Source organism: Nansenia antarctica, assembly GCF_963989245.1.
Source record: "Nansenia antarctica genome assembly, chromosome: 1".
Taxonomy (NCBI): Eukaryota; Metazoa; Chordata; class Actinopteri; order Argentiniformes; family Microstomatidae; genus Nansenia; species Nansenia antarctica.
In genome coordinates, this window is record NC_137674.1 from 85,188,851 (window position 1) to 85,203,682 (window position 14,832).

Genomic DNA, 14,832 nt, shown 5'->3' on the forward strand with positions numbered 1-14,832 from the left:
AACCACAATCTTACTTTAGAAAACCTATAGAATGCTATTACAGTAGTCTGGCAGATGACAATTACGAAGTGTCTTCGTGAAGTTTTTGAGCTTATACCTCTAGCAGGTTTGAGTGTAACATAAGTAAGTTACAGGTGATGAAATACATACAAGTTGTCTGTAGTATTAAAGGTTAAAGGAAAGATACATAACAACATGATACTTTATTCATGTTGTCATGTGTGTGCTGTACTACAGACTAAAAAATTAAGAACGATAAGACAAACGATGTGTAGCACTGCTTTGGGGATAATGGTTCAAACATTGACTTTACGTAATCATCCTCCTCAAATCTCAAATCAACCACTGGAATGCTTTAACGAGCCGTGAGCGCTAATGCTAGAGGATCAGTTGCACTGGATGATGCACATTTATCCAGTTATTAGGGTAATGTAATGGACTCTCCTAATCCAGACTCACCAAACCCTAACACCATAGGGGGCACAATAGTCCAGCAACACGTCCTTCCACACAAAGACTCAGACACAGACTTTTCCACCAATATTACAGGACAGTAGGCGGCTTTTGGGCCTGTTTAAACAAGTCCTTCACAGTAGCCCCCCATAAAATGATTTTCTCCCTTCTCTCTCTCTCTTTCTCTCTCACTTCCTCTCTAACTCTCTCCCCTCTCTAACAAACGACAGTGCTGGCAGGGCAGATTCTACGCTACTTAATACTAAATTAAACCCTAACTCTTTTATTTTAAATGAGAAAAGGCAGAGAAGAGGAGAGTGCTGACAATCTCGATTGTGCCAAAGAAGAAGGGAGGAGGGGAGGGAAAAAGAAGTGGAGAGAGAGAAGAAGAAAAAATAAATAAACGGTATTAGAAAATATAGAACATTACATTAATACCATCTGCCACAATTGGTGCTAATTGGCAGATAATCCAGGGGCTCTCAGATGCCTAATGCGAGGCTGACTATGAGCGAGCCAGGGCCCTTGTCCTCCACCACCACAGAGTCCTCCAAGCGGCGGGACCCGGGTCAGATCGCGGTGGAAGGGGAGGGATTAGCTACGGCATTGTTGCCGCTTTTTCGTTGGAACATGACCTTGACAAGAGAGGTTTTTTTCACCCTCTTCTGAAATGTTTCCATCGCCATGAACTTTAATAGGAACATAATTAGAAGCTTTAGAGAGCCTATGTATGCACACATACTGTACTGTATACACACACACACACACACACACACACACACAACACAAAACACAAAACAACACATTGTTCAAAGGGGCAGTGTGACTGTAACCGCAAACATTAAACCTTGTTGGAATATTCTGGAACGTTTATGAAATAACCGCGTTGTCTTGTCGCTGTAAGTGGGATGAAATGGGTTCTGAGATCTGAGGCGTTTTACATTGTCACACAGTTGTGCAACAGTGAGACATTTACCAGACTGACAACGGTTGTGATAGTATTGTTTTTGAAAGATTTTTCAATGTCAAAATGCAACCGCTAAACGCTAGGGACTGTAGCTTTTGCAATGTTGGATTGACGTTGTTATGTGATGGTTATTTTTCAACAGTGACTTGTCTTTGTCATTTGATGCTGATCATCTGATGTTGCCTCATGGTTGCACGAGGGTTGAGAATGAATGTTTTCTTAACATTCACATTTGACAGGCAGAATTAGACCATCTCACAGTTGAAAATAAAGTTTTTTTTTATGTTGACATTTTGTGTAAATAGAATGTTAAAATAGTAATATTTATGTCATGTGAACTTCCTAACCAAATGGATATTTTAGTCACCCAATTTTTTGGGGATTTGTTCACTTATCTGTTCACGTATTTCACTTATCTGAGCAATTGTGTCGTTGATATGATGGCATCTTTTACAGTTATCATTTTACAGTCAATATTACTGTTTATATTCAAATTTACTGAAATCACTTTTTTGATTGATGTGTCCTCATTTCAGATTTGAACTTTAACCTTTTGTAAGACAATGTTGTGTTACTTTGTAGCCACCTAGTAAGTGCAGATTTCAAATGACACCCTCATGACTATATTTGATCCTGTACCCAAGAATTGTACTCCTTGTATCTGTACAGCTATGTAATAAAAGCAATTCTGATTCTGATAATGGGAAGACCACACATCGGCAATTTGCTATACATTTTCTAAAACAAATAATTAATAATTCAAAAGAGGGAATTAAAGAGAGTAGTAAAAGTAGTAGTAGTATAGAGGTTAGGGCTCAGACACTGAAACTGCTGAAAAGGCTCTACAGCAAGACAACCGTTACTTCTTACAAATGTTCAACATGTCCCACATGTCTGTGTTACAGAATGTCTTTACAAACTTAAGGGAAGTATTTCCTGGAGTTTTTAAAGACATTGCATTAAATACCTCATTACAACATTAATACTCTCGTGTTGCAGCAGTGGACTAGTGGCATTGTGGACAGAACAATGTTTTACAAACCAAAAGGTTGTGGGTCCAAATCTCAAACGGTGTCATAAAGAAGTGTTTAGTAGCACATAGAGAAAGTACTCTTATAGTGTGTGTTAAGGAAAGCATTGGCGTTCTACTGTATTAATGTAATACAATGTTATTTATTTTTTTACTTCTCTTTGGTTAGGAATCAATGAGCAGTCTTGTTACAATGTTTGATCATACAAAACATCACTTTACATGCTACATCCTTGTCTCAATGTTCTGTGCAGAATTTCAGAAAGCCTGTGTTTACGTAAATAGGCAGCATTTTTAAAAAATGATTATGTTCAACTGTGAGATGGACTGATGCTGACAGTCAACTGCCATTGTTAAGAAAACTTCATTTTCAACCCATGAGAAACGACGTAGCCAATCTTGGATGATGACCAACCAAATGACCATAACAACCAATAACAAACATGGTTATGATGGTGTTGTCACATTCTACTGTGTGACGTTTGGTTTGAATGTCTAGCTGTCCTCACAAGACTGTGACTCAACATCTTTCTGCAGACATTTATACAACGTTTGGATTTAGCCATCGCTGCATCACAGCATTTTCCATGGTGATAAATATACAATACAACCAAAAAACAAAGTTAATACAACGTTGTTTAGTCTAAAATGTCCATGAGGAGCAATCAAATTTAACGAGATGCTTAAAATACTTTTATTTGGAAATAACCACTAATTAATTTACATTACTATACAGTATATTGAAAATAAAGTTCAGCAAAAGAATAATTTAACTTATAGCTGTATGTATAAACACATACTGTACTGTGCGAAAATCTTTCAATACGCCCAAAACAATGTTCTGTTTATTGTTATCCTAATCTGTTAATTAGGAGTCAACGTGGTCTTCTGTGGACACAAAGAGATCTTTTGGAAGCGACTTTGGACCGAACAAAATTCCCTTTGGGAACCTGTCTACTCTCCACCTGTATGTTGAGGCTGTTTTTAACAAGTCCAATTGAGTACACTTTCAAGCAAGTCCTTGGCTGTGAAACGTCCCACGTTAAGAGAGCCCGCCGTCTTATTAAGGCGAAGAGGAAGAAAGAGATGTTTTTCGGCAACAGTGTTTGATGAATTCCCATTTGCATGAAAAAAAAACTCTGGGTCTGTGCACAACACTGTAACTTGTGAACTGATCAAAAGGGCCAGGGCCGTCTTCAAGCTGCACGGCTCTCCCCTTTGACACGAAAGGGACTCTCGAAGGCGCCCTGTCGGCGGCGGCCTTGGAGGTTAGGAAAATGCAGCCTCTCAGATCATCAGGTTCTGTTCTCTTGACAACACTTAAGCCACCAGCCCCAGCAGAATGCAGACGCTCTGTCGGTTGGGTATTACAACCTCACAAGCCCTCGCTAACATTCCATAAAACCTTTTCATGTCTCTATATCTGGACCTTCATGTTGTTGTGGTGTGTGTGTGTGTGTGGTGCGTGTGTGTGTGTCTGTCTGTGTGTGTGTCCGTGCGTCAAACAGAACAGAACAGAATGAAATAAAAGAGAATACAATCTGAGCTGAGGTAATTGATTGATTGTGTTCCGTATTGGTTTAAATTGTCCTGCTATTGGTTTTAAATTGTGTTCGTGATTGTTTTCATTTCACAAAACAACCTCGGTATTTCTTTCCTAATAAAACTTAAGGGATAGTGTTCTACGAAACAGCTGTACAACTTCTGATAACGCATGACATTTTCAGGTCCTACTCATAAACAATCGTTACTTTTTATTGTCAATAATAGAGTAATCGCCATCGAGGGTGACAATTACCAACATTTCCAATGGACTTATTTTATTAGTGGGAGAAAACTGTTTTATAACACAAGTGAGCGTATGTCTCGCAAATGAAAATAAATGTCCAAATGGGGGTCTTGCGGGTCGTGCACTCATCCCTGGCTGAATTGGCCCCAAACATCATCAAAGTGGCGAGCGTGCAACAAGAAACTGTGGCATTTGTTATTCTTTCCAACTCCATTGTATGTGTTTTGGCTAGACCTGTATAGCTGGGAGAGAGAGAGAGAGAGAGGATAGTGAAGCTTCACGGCTCATAAGAGGTAGAGGAGGAGGTCTCGTGCACACCAGCCCCAGCCCACTGTGCAGCTAAGTGTGCAGCACATAGCTCTACTACAACTGTTGGGTTGGGGATAGTCCAAGGTATCCACTCACTCAGTCTATCCCTGTGACTCAGCTGGTTTCATTTAGAGAACATGGAGAGAGAGGAGGGAGGGGGGGGGGGGGGTCAGGGGGTCACACCATGACCTCATCAAATTAGCCCCAACCGAGTGAGGTGTTTAGCACGAGTTAAAACAAGTAATCCGAAGGGCATTAAATGCAAATGTGACGACCATATGCCCACTTCAAACATGGACAGCTCCCATCCACCCCGCCCCCCCCCCCCCCCTCTCTTGCCCTCTCACATATTCACAGCGGAACCATTCAGATGTCTAACAGAGTGGGGGGGCTGTTACGATGACAATGGGTTTCTGTCAAGTTGACCAGGTGCAAAAAATTTCAACCGCCGGTTGTAAGAAGAAGCTGTTAAAAGAACGTTTGCATTGAAATGTCTAAAACCCAAATCACTTTTCACCTTTGAGAATAGCTACTTATCTCTTCCATACTGTATATACTATATACATACATATCTATTTATCTCTTACATACTGTATATACATACATATCTATTTATCTCTCACATACTGTATATACATACATACATATCTATTTTCAAGCTGTTCTTCAAACCCTTAAAACTTGAATTTGGGCGAATATGGAAATAGAGGGGAAGATGCTGAGGAAAGGTTATCCGGCAATTTGAAAAGAAAATGTTTGAGAAAATACTCTGGAGCTGCAGCGCTCCATAAACGCTACGTGATGTGCCCCTGTTACTCGCAGTGAGGCCTGGTCAGGAGGCTGTGGAGGATTATGGGTAAAGACTGATTGTGCCCCCTCAGGCAGTGGCCAGTCTGGGAACATATGGCAGCTCCTATGTGCTAATAAGCACCTGTGGAGAGAGAGAGAGAGAGAGAGAGAGAGAGAGAGAGAGAGAGAGAGTGAGGAGAGAGAAAGCCCCTACCAGCTATGCCACCTGCACAGAAAAGACCTCCACAGCGCCTCTCACTCATTCAACTTGGCCACAGCCTAGCGTAGGAAAGCCTAGCTCAAACACAACCCTAAAACTCTACACTCTAAAACAAATACAATCCGGGAAGTTTAACCTACATCGACGCATCGATGCACATTTTTCTGCAGAATGGTTCTGTGCAAGATTGCATGCACATTGCACATTGCACACAGTCGATGCAGTATAGTTCATGCTTGCTTCACAAATACACGGTATTACTAGCGTTAAGTCAACTGTGCAGTCATGAATAAGTGTCTCACTTGTTCGTAGTTAATAGTTCGTATGTGTGCTGTGCACGTTTTAGGCCCTCATCTCCATTCAAAACGGCACACAGCTGCTGGGGAGGAATGTGAGAGCAAAAAGGAAGACATTGTGGGAGACCTCTCTCCTGTCAATCAAAAAGAAGTCTTATTAAATGTGTTTAAGCTGTGAAAGCATTTGGAGGAAAGTAACAATGTTCTTCATGTGTTCTTTTTTTTGCCCACCTATTTTCTCAAAGAGTTTCTTTCAATCAGACAAAAAATTATTCTCGACTTAAATGCCGCGAATAGAGTTTTGGGGATTTTTTTGTTTGCGTATTTTTGAAAGGAACATTACGACATCAGATGATTGAATTTCCAAACATACCTTAGTACGTCGTACTCTTTCTCTCGTGCCTAAATGAATAGAGCATGTCAATGTGTAGCACAACACTGGAATATATTGTTTATAAGAAGAGAGTTCAATCATGCATAATCATTCGTGAACTCAAATTAATACTGCCTTGGATGTCACAACGACAGCAATGTAGCTTGGGAACACATGTGAGCTTGTGTGAGAGACGTGCAAATACCTAAATGTCTACTTAAAGAATGGGACACTCTCCCCGGGCTTATTAAGCCCGCTCAGCGGAGTTCTCCTCTCGGAGCGCACAGTAAACCACATTAGAACCTTGCACCATTTAGAAAATATGCAGCCCTGTAATCTTTGTAAATCTGCTTAGAGCCGTGAGTGATGTCCTGGTACATTTTTCAATGGAGTAAAATGAAGAACGATAATCAACCGTTCGATAATTTATGGGATTTCATCTTTAGACATCTGGTTCCCATTTATAAAATCCCATTTAGGATACGGCCTTTACCAGACAGTCCGCATACTTTATTGACAATCTAACTGTATCACTGCAAGGTGTGCTAGAGAATAAATTATGAAGAAAAAAAATGAAATACCTTATCTTTTATACTTACTTACACATAAGAAGTAAATGTCTTGCGTATATCAAAAGTACGAGGATGGCACAGAAGATAAGTAATTAAAAGGTTTCATGTAGTGCTACAGGGCCAATGACAGTAAGCACCAGCTAAGTGTAAGTAAGTGTAGAATCTGTGAATATCCATAATACTACACTAGCTCATTTAAGCAATAATGCCAGGAGAGGCCTGTGATTTATCGTCAATATTGTCACGGATAGGGGGAGCTTTTAAGGCTGAGTTATACCTTCCGCAATGACATCCATCCGTGTTTCTTTTTTATAGTGGACGCGGATTTCAATCTACGTAAGGGGTTTGTGCAGTTATGATGTGACGCTAGCCAAAACAATGGAAATCTGTGCTGAGATATTCAATCGGTCCGCAGACCTCCGTCATTGAGGAGATGGGGCCTTTGCAGCGGCAGCTCCACGGCTGTGGAACGACCTCCCACTGAACATCAAGACCCCCCCCCTCGATCTAGATCTCTTTCAAGACTCTCCTTAAAACACACTACTGTCGTGAACTAGGCTACTTATGTTCCTGATGTGTTATATCTATAGTATGAATGTCTGTCTTTAAATGTGTGCTGTTATGAATGTTGGACATCCTCCATGTTTATTTTGTTTGTTTATTTTGTTGACCTTACCCGTCTGTGTTTCCATATTCCATCATGTTTTCTCTCTGTTTTAGAATCGGTGCCCAGGACGCCCTAAACCGGTGTAGTTTGGTGCGTGTTTAAATAAATTGACTTTGACTATTACCAATATCTTCACTATCCTGTCATCGCCTGAGGCTCGACGCCCAGGGGAGTGCTGGTGTTGTGCCGTTTTCCGAGTAGTAAGTGCGCTCGTAGTTCATTATCGTCTATGTTTTAGTGTACATTATCGGTCGCCTATCACTAGTGCCGTTTGCGTGAACGCACATTCGCTTCTTCTCAACACCACTTATTTTCATTCATACGATGCGATCGTATATTTTAGGTTTTAAGAAGAACACGTCGCAATGCAAACCTCAGAATGGCACTAGTGATAGGCGACCTATTATTGTACGCTATAACACCCACAATAATAACGAAAATGAACTATGAGAGCACTTAAATACATAACAGTTTATAAAGGGGAGTCAGATTCTGTGGGGGAGTTGGAAACCGGCAGTTGGAAACCAGCGGAACAGGCAACCCCCTACCATTTACATTTACATTTTTGGCATTTAGCAGACGCCTTATTCCAAAGCGACTTACAATCAATACATTTGAATACTAAGCATGTGAATCAGCAGTCCACCATTCGTTGCAGGAAGAGTACTCTAGCTCGGGCCCGGGGCCACTGATAGAAGGAAAAACATTCTCCCTATTATCGCCTTCTACTAAAACTTTTTTTTTTTTTTTATATTACTGGAGAAACTGAGAAACAGTACAAGGGGGGCAATAGAAGTTCTTAGGGACACAGTAGAGGGGAAAGCGGGTGTCTTTAGGAGACGTAGTGGTGAGGGTCAGAAGATGTCTCAGGAGGAGCAGTTAAGATGTAACCTGAAGAGATGGGTCTTCAGTCTACGACGGAAGATGAGTAGTGACTCTACCAACTGACAACATTGAGGATAAATCACGCCTTCTTGTGCATTATTGCTTTTATACAACAGTTTACACAACAATCACGGAAACAAGAAAACAACGCTTTAAGTATTTACACTAAGCAAAAATATAAACACAATCCAATTTTTCATGAGTTGAAATCAAAAGGCCCTATTTCTCTCAAATGTTGTTCACAAATTTGTTTCAATCTGTGTTAGTGAGCACTTCTCCTTTCTTGAGATAATCCATCCACCTGACAGGTGTGGCATATACAGATGCTGATTAGACAGCATGATTATTGCAGGTGTGCTTTAGGCGGGTCACAATAAAAGGCCACTCACTCTAAAAGATACGGACACATTCTAGCAGGCGGACACTATTTGGCATGACAGAACCATGGGTAACATAATTCGAGGCACCGCTGGACTGGCCATACAATCTAGGTGGGCCGCGCTAGTTTTGGGCCGGTCGGGCCGGTCGGGCCGAGGGTTGTCATATTGCACATAGTGTTATTGCACATTCATTTAAAGTGTCGCAGTTTGCAGGTTTGAAATGTTCACAGTTGTGTTTCAGGGTTGCACTTGATTTCAATCTAGTAGCTGCCATCAAATTGTCTAGATTGTCCAGGGCCTAGAACCTAGGTCTTTGCTGTGTTCAGGGCCTGAATGGCCCTGGGGTAGAAGCTGAGCTTCAGTCTGTTTGTCCTTGCGAACATGGTCCTGAACCGCCTGTTCGAGGGCAGCCGAGCAAAGTGTTCGTACCCAGGGTGGGATGGGTCTCTGGAGATCTTGGAGGCCTTCCTGAGGCAGCGTGTGTTGTACAGCGCTGAATCAAGCGGCGGCCCCCGTTTATACTAACACATGGGCCCAATCACATGCTTAGGCCCTGCTGTCCATCGGCCCCCTCCCCCACTCTGATCCCTCGGCCGACAACCCAAGTGCAGTGTCATGTTCGTAGATAAGATAGTGAAAGGGGGTGCCCAGAAAATTAGGGAGAAAAAAAGTAAGAAGCTAGCAGAGGATGCCTCAAAATGTCAGAAACTGACAGATATGTTCTCTGGATCGACTGTGGGGGCTAGGCCTACTACAGATACAGCAGCCATGTCTCATCACCGTGGAGTACGTCAACAGTGAGTGAGTACACTGGTTCACACTTGCATTGGTATACTTGCTGTCCATGTCACTTACTCCGCTCTGAGAGAAATTTACAAATGGTATATTCAACAGACTGCCAGCATGTTGATCGGCGGTGTCGGACCGATTGTGTTGGGCCGGTCTGAGCCACATGGCAGGGCCTAATTTTTGTCCCAGTCCAGCCCTGATTCGAGGCGAGAGAGATGTGTGCCATTTTCCTCGTCTTGAAAAGCCATCGGGTTGGCACAGCCTTAACACTAGATCAGCCATGAGGGGTCATTTGACGGCTGTGAGTAAAGAAAAGTGTTCTATCTTTGCGCTCGATTAAATTTCAGGACCCTCCTTTCATGACTTGTCCTAGATATGTGTGTTCTACCACCCCAGTATCCTTCCATTTTCAAAATCACATCAGGATAAGCTAGTATGAAGCTATTTTGCAGTTTTTCTGTGTAGGAGGCAGGCTAATTTACAAGCGGCCAACTAGTGGTGGTTGTGTGTAAATAGCAGCTTGAGCATTGTAAAGAGGGGGTCATTTAGTAGGTAAAAAGGGCACGGCTGTTCTAGTGTTAACCTCCAGACCCCCCTTTCTCAGCTGTGTGATTGGCTCAATTAATTGGATGCATGGAATGCAGTTTTAACCAATCAGAACCCTTTTTATAATAATTATTAAATCAGGGCTTCGAACACCTCATGGCCAATAACAATGCTTGTTTTTGTAAACACGTTGTAAAACATTTTGAGGAATATGTGATCTGATTGGCTTAAACTGTGTTCCAAGCCAAGCATTAATCTCTGCCAATCACCCAGCTGAGAAAGCAGTGTTGTGATTAATGGTTAACAGATACAGTACAAGAGACCCCGCTGGCTTTCCAAACCAAAAAAACATGGTCAACATGTCATCCGGCTCGAATTCTCCAGCTGAAAGCTGTATTAAACATGTTATTACAAATTAATTGGCTGATTTGGCTAGTAAGTAACTCCTTACATAAAGCTTAAAGTTCAATAGAAACTTTGTAAAGTCGTATTACTATATTTACAAAGTTAGCTGAACAGAATTAATGGATTCCAATTGGACTTTGAATTAATCTCATACTGGAAAATAATATGAAAATTAAACTGATGGTTTTATTTGAAGAATTGTGCCTCTGTCAGCATCAGGATAATGGACCAAGTCAGACACCCTAGTGAAGTCAGACACCCTACTCTGCATTTGACTAGATGTTGTTTTTCCCTTTCTGTGAAACCATTACTCAGACCAGAGAAATATTAATTAGATTTAATTACAACTGAACACATCACTGACGTGAATCCACATAATCAGCAAATTATTAAATTAAATCATATACTGTATTTCAATTTTAAACAACGGTTGTCTTTAATCGTCTGCACAAGGACCAGGCCTGAATAGAGGAAAATTAGTTCCATAAACTTCACATTTCATTTTTTATTTTACAGACCTAGTTTTTCACTCATATCTTTCTTGTGTTCCCTTATTACAACGCCTCTGATAGTCAGTGAGTTTAACACACCTATGAGGTCAGTTGTTTTGGTGGGGTTGGGTTTTATATAGACATTTCATAGTCATCTCATGCCCAACTAGGTAAAAACAGTTAGGCTATACTGTACTTAATACAGGTTTACTACAACTGTTGTGACAGTGTTATACAGTAATTGTCATTTTTGTATGCATTCGGTTCCTGCACTTAAACTATCCTCAACCCTAAACTGCTACGTGAGACGAGAGGAGCCTTTATTGAAACCAACACACATTGTGCAGACACCAATCTGGTGACAGAACTAAAACATATGACTGAGGGGGAAACTGATCGAGATCTAAGATCTAAAGACACGGATGCCTACGTTCCTCGCAAGCCTTTGTTGTCAACAAACGGAGGGAGATCGCTTCAAGTTCGGGGCTTACAGGACACATTTGTAAGAGCGCTGCTAAGTAGTTATTAGTGCGCCCTGTCTGAAGTTGGCTTCGAGTGAAGGTAAGCACTGCACAGATCCCAGAGCCCATTTCTAAGACTCCAGGTCCTCAATGTGGGGGCTTTTGGCCCTTCAAGGAGGCAGGAGTCTTTGATACCGAGTTTCAGAAGGAGTGTTCCCTCCTTTCCCTGACCTCCGATAAATAGCTTCAAATGTAAAGGATCCCGGATCAGCTCCTTTTAAGCAAAGGAAGCATTGCAAGAGCATGAGATCAACCCAGCTAGGTTTATTCTTGCCTGTGCGTCGAGAGAAAAGTGTTCCCTCTCCGGCTCTTTTGCCCCCTACATACAATACTGATCGCCTGCAACAAGAAGAAACACCGTTGGGATTAAGAGGTTCCCCCCTTTTCACATGTGCAACAAGTGACAAAAGAGGAGATTGGGCAGCTAACCTGCTGTTTAGATAAATAACGCTACTCTATCAGGTCTCATAATTGCTAACCCCCTCTCCCCTCGTCTCATTGTCCACCGGCAAGTGCTGCTTGGCCTCCTCAGATCCTCCTAATTGCTGACAGATTTGATTTCTCAGTGACGGCAGGAGCTCTGTTCGTGGCCTTTACATCAAGTAATTGCTTTCTCCCCCCCCCCCCCCTCGCTCAACCCCCCCCCCCCACATCCCACCTCACCCCCTTTTGCAAAAAAAACTGAATTTCCCTCTCTCTCTCTCTCTCTCTCTCTCTGCTTTAACCTCTTTAATGGTTTCCCTCTATGTTAATACCTCCTCACCATGTAAATCACATTTAGAGTTTTTTTTTTTTTTTTTTTTTTATATATCTGATTCCAATAACCGAATACCCAGAATGCTCTCTGTGGTCAGCATTGCAGGCCAGTCAGTTGGGATGGGGTGCAGGGATAAGGAGAACACTAAAATAAACTTGACAAACTTTCTTCAGCATCGACCTTTCTTGAAGTTCTTCATTAAGGTAGACAGGACACAGAGCTAGTTTGTCACCAGGAAGTTATCACACAGTGGTGAATTAACACAATGGTGCAAAGCACTAATTCAGCACTAATTAATTTGTCTAGTCTAAGTGTGGATACAGTTTGGTGAGATCCTATGAATCTTAGAATTTAGTTTCACTTTGTCTCCTTAAAGTGGATGTATAACAGGAAAGGAAGTGATGATGTGTAGTAGTACTGTCGTGTGTATAAGTGTGTATCAACATGCTTGAATTGATACCACCAAAGAGGATGATTTGTTTAAAACAAATTTGTACAATTTTCATCTTAAATATTATGTTAGGAAAAGAAGAACTTCATTTCAGTTACTGTAGGTCAATAACAACAACTCATGTTTGCAAATGTGTTGCTTTACCTCCTGAGCTCTGCTGGCATAAGTGGCATGCACCGTTCCATGTTTAACAGGAAAGTGATGATGTGTAGTAGTACTGTCGTGTGTATAAGTGTGTATCAACATGCTTGAGTAGCACCAAAGAGAACGATTTGTTTAAAAATGGTTTTTGAATGGTGTGACTTTTTGTTGTTGTTGTCTTTTTCTGTCTTCTTCTTTTTTTTCTTCTTTTTTTTTACAATTTTCTGCTTAAATATTATGTTAGGAAAAGAAGAACATCATTTCAGTGACTGTAGGTCAATAACAACAACTCATGTTGTTGCTTTACCTCCCCTCTGCTGGCATAAGAGGCATGCACCGTTCCATGCTGCCCCATGGGAGAGCTAGAGGGCTCACTAGAGAACCACGCAAGCCCAAGTGAGCCTTCACAATGACTCTTGCAATATTAAAAAAGCTAATTATCCCAGCAACAAAAGTGCACTTTATTTTCACTTAACACAATTAGTCATAAACTGCATTTGAGTCCTGAATCTAGGCAGGGTCCCATTCTCTGCCAATTATTCATAGTTTCATATTCATATCACATTCTGAGTTTCAAAGCAAACATATTTTCAGTGCTGGTGTCTGTGGTTAATCATCCCACCCACACATTTCATGGATTAGACATTCACAGTGCATGCAATACAAAAACCCCAATGAAACTCTGGCCAACTACATACAAAAGTATACATAAGAATACGGCTGTTCCAACAGTCTGTCAGGTTGCTGTACTATATCCACGGAGAGGGAAAAAAATCAATGATGCCTAATCCACTCAATATGCAAGTGATATAATTAAGCATTTCATAAATTATTAGCAAAATACAGAAATATGTAATCCCTCTTTGCATTGACTTTCTTTTCACTGATTTTTAGGTATCATATAAGGGCATACGATCAGTCTCACATTGGCCTTTCTACTGGAATATTTTCTCTGGAAAAATCCTTCTTTTTTATTATTATTTATTTATTATTTTACAAACCCTGGTGCTAACATGGAATCGATAATATATTATGGATCATAGGCAGGTGTGCTGTGACAGACTATAGTCTGGGCTTGTTACACGTCTATGTCTGTAGGTAAGATACTGTATGTAATAACACAATACAGACATTGAAAACAATTCTTACCACGTGTCCAAAAAGTAGTACAGTCTTCTTGGTAATGCATTTTCAATTCCACTGTGTGTGTGTGTGTCTGTGTGTGTGTGTGTGTGTGTGTGTGTGTGAGAGAGACTGTGTTTGTGAGTGAGAGTATGTGTGTGTGTGTGTGTGTGTGTGTGTGTGTGTCTGTGTGTGTGTGTGTGTGTGAGTGTGTGAGTGAGTGTGTGTGTGTGTGTGTGTGTGAGAGTCTGTGTGTGTGAGTGTGTGTGTGAGTCTGTGTGAGTGTGTGTGTGCGTACGTACGTGCGTGCCTGTGTGTGTGTGTGTGTGTGTGTGTGTGTATGTGTATGTGTATGTGTGTGTGAGTGAGTGCATGCGTGTATGCGTGTGTGTGTGCGCACACATGTTTGTGTACTTGCACACATTTGGGGGGGAGAGCGTAGGCTAGGGAGGTTCAAAGACCATGTACATCCCAAAAGGTCAGGAGTCTCAAATTGTCCATCAAAAATGTCTGACTGCTTAATGTCATCGGGGTAACCTTTAGTGGAGGATACACACACACCTTTTGTGGTGGAATCAGAGATTTCTCCATCATTCCCTCAACATAATACTACTCTGATAGGGTATGCCCTTTGTGTTGACACGATAATACAAACTACTTTGTAGAAACGTTCCTTAGTAGCAGTATCATATCAACGTTTCCTCATCGTAACACTACACAGCCAGTCATCTCAAACATATTTTTCACCTAGAGAGGGATAAGTTACAAAGCACAAACTTACCAATTATTGAAATTCTAAATAGAAATTAGTATGGAATTAGTAAGTGGGCCCTGGCCTGAGCTAGATTACACCTCCTGCTAGAACTGGTGAACTGATGA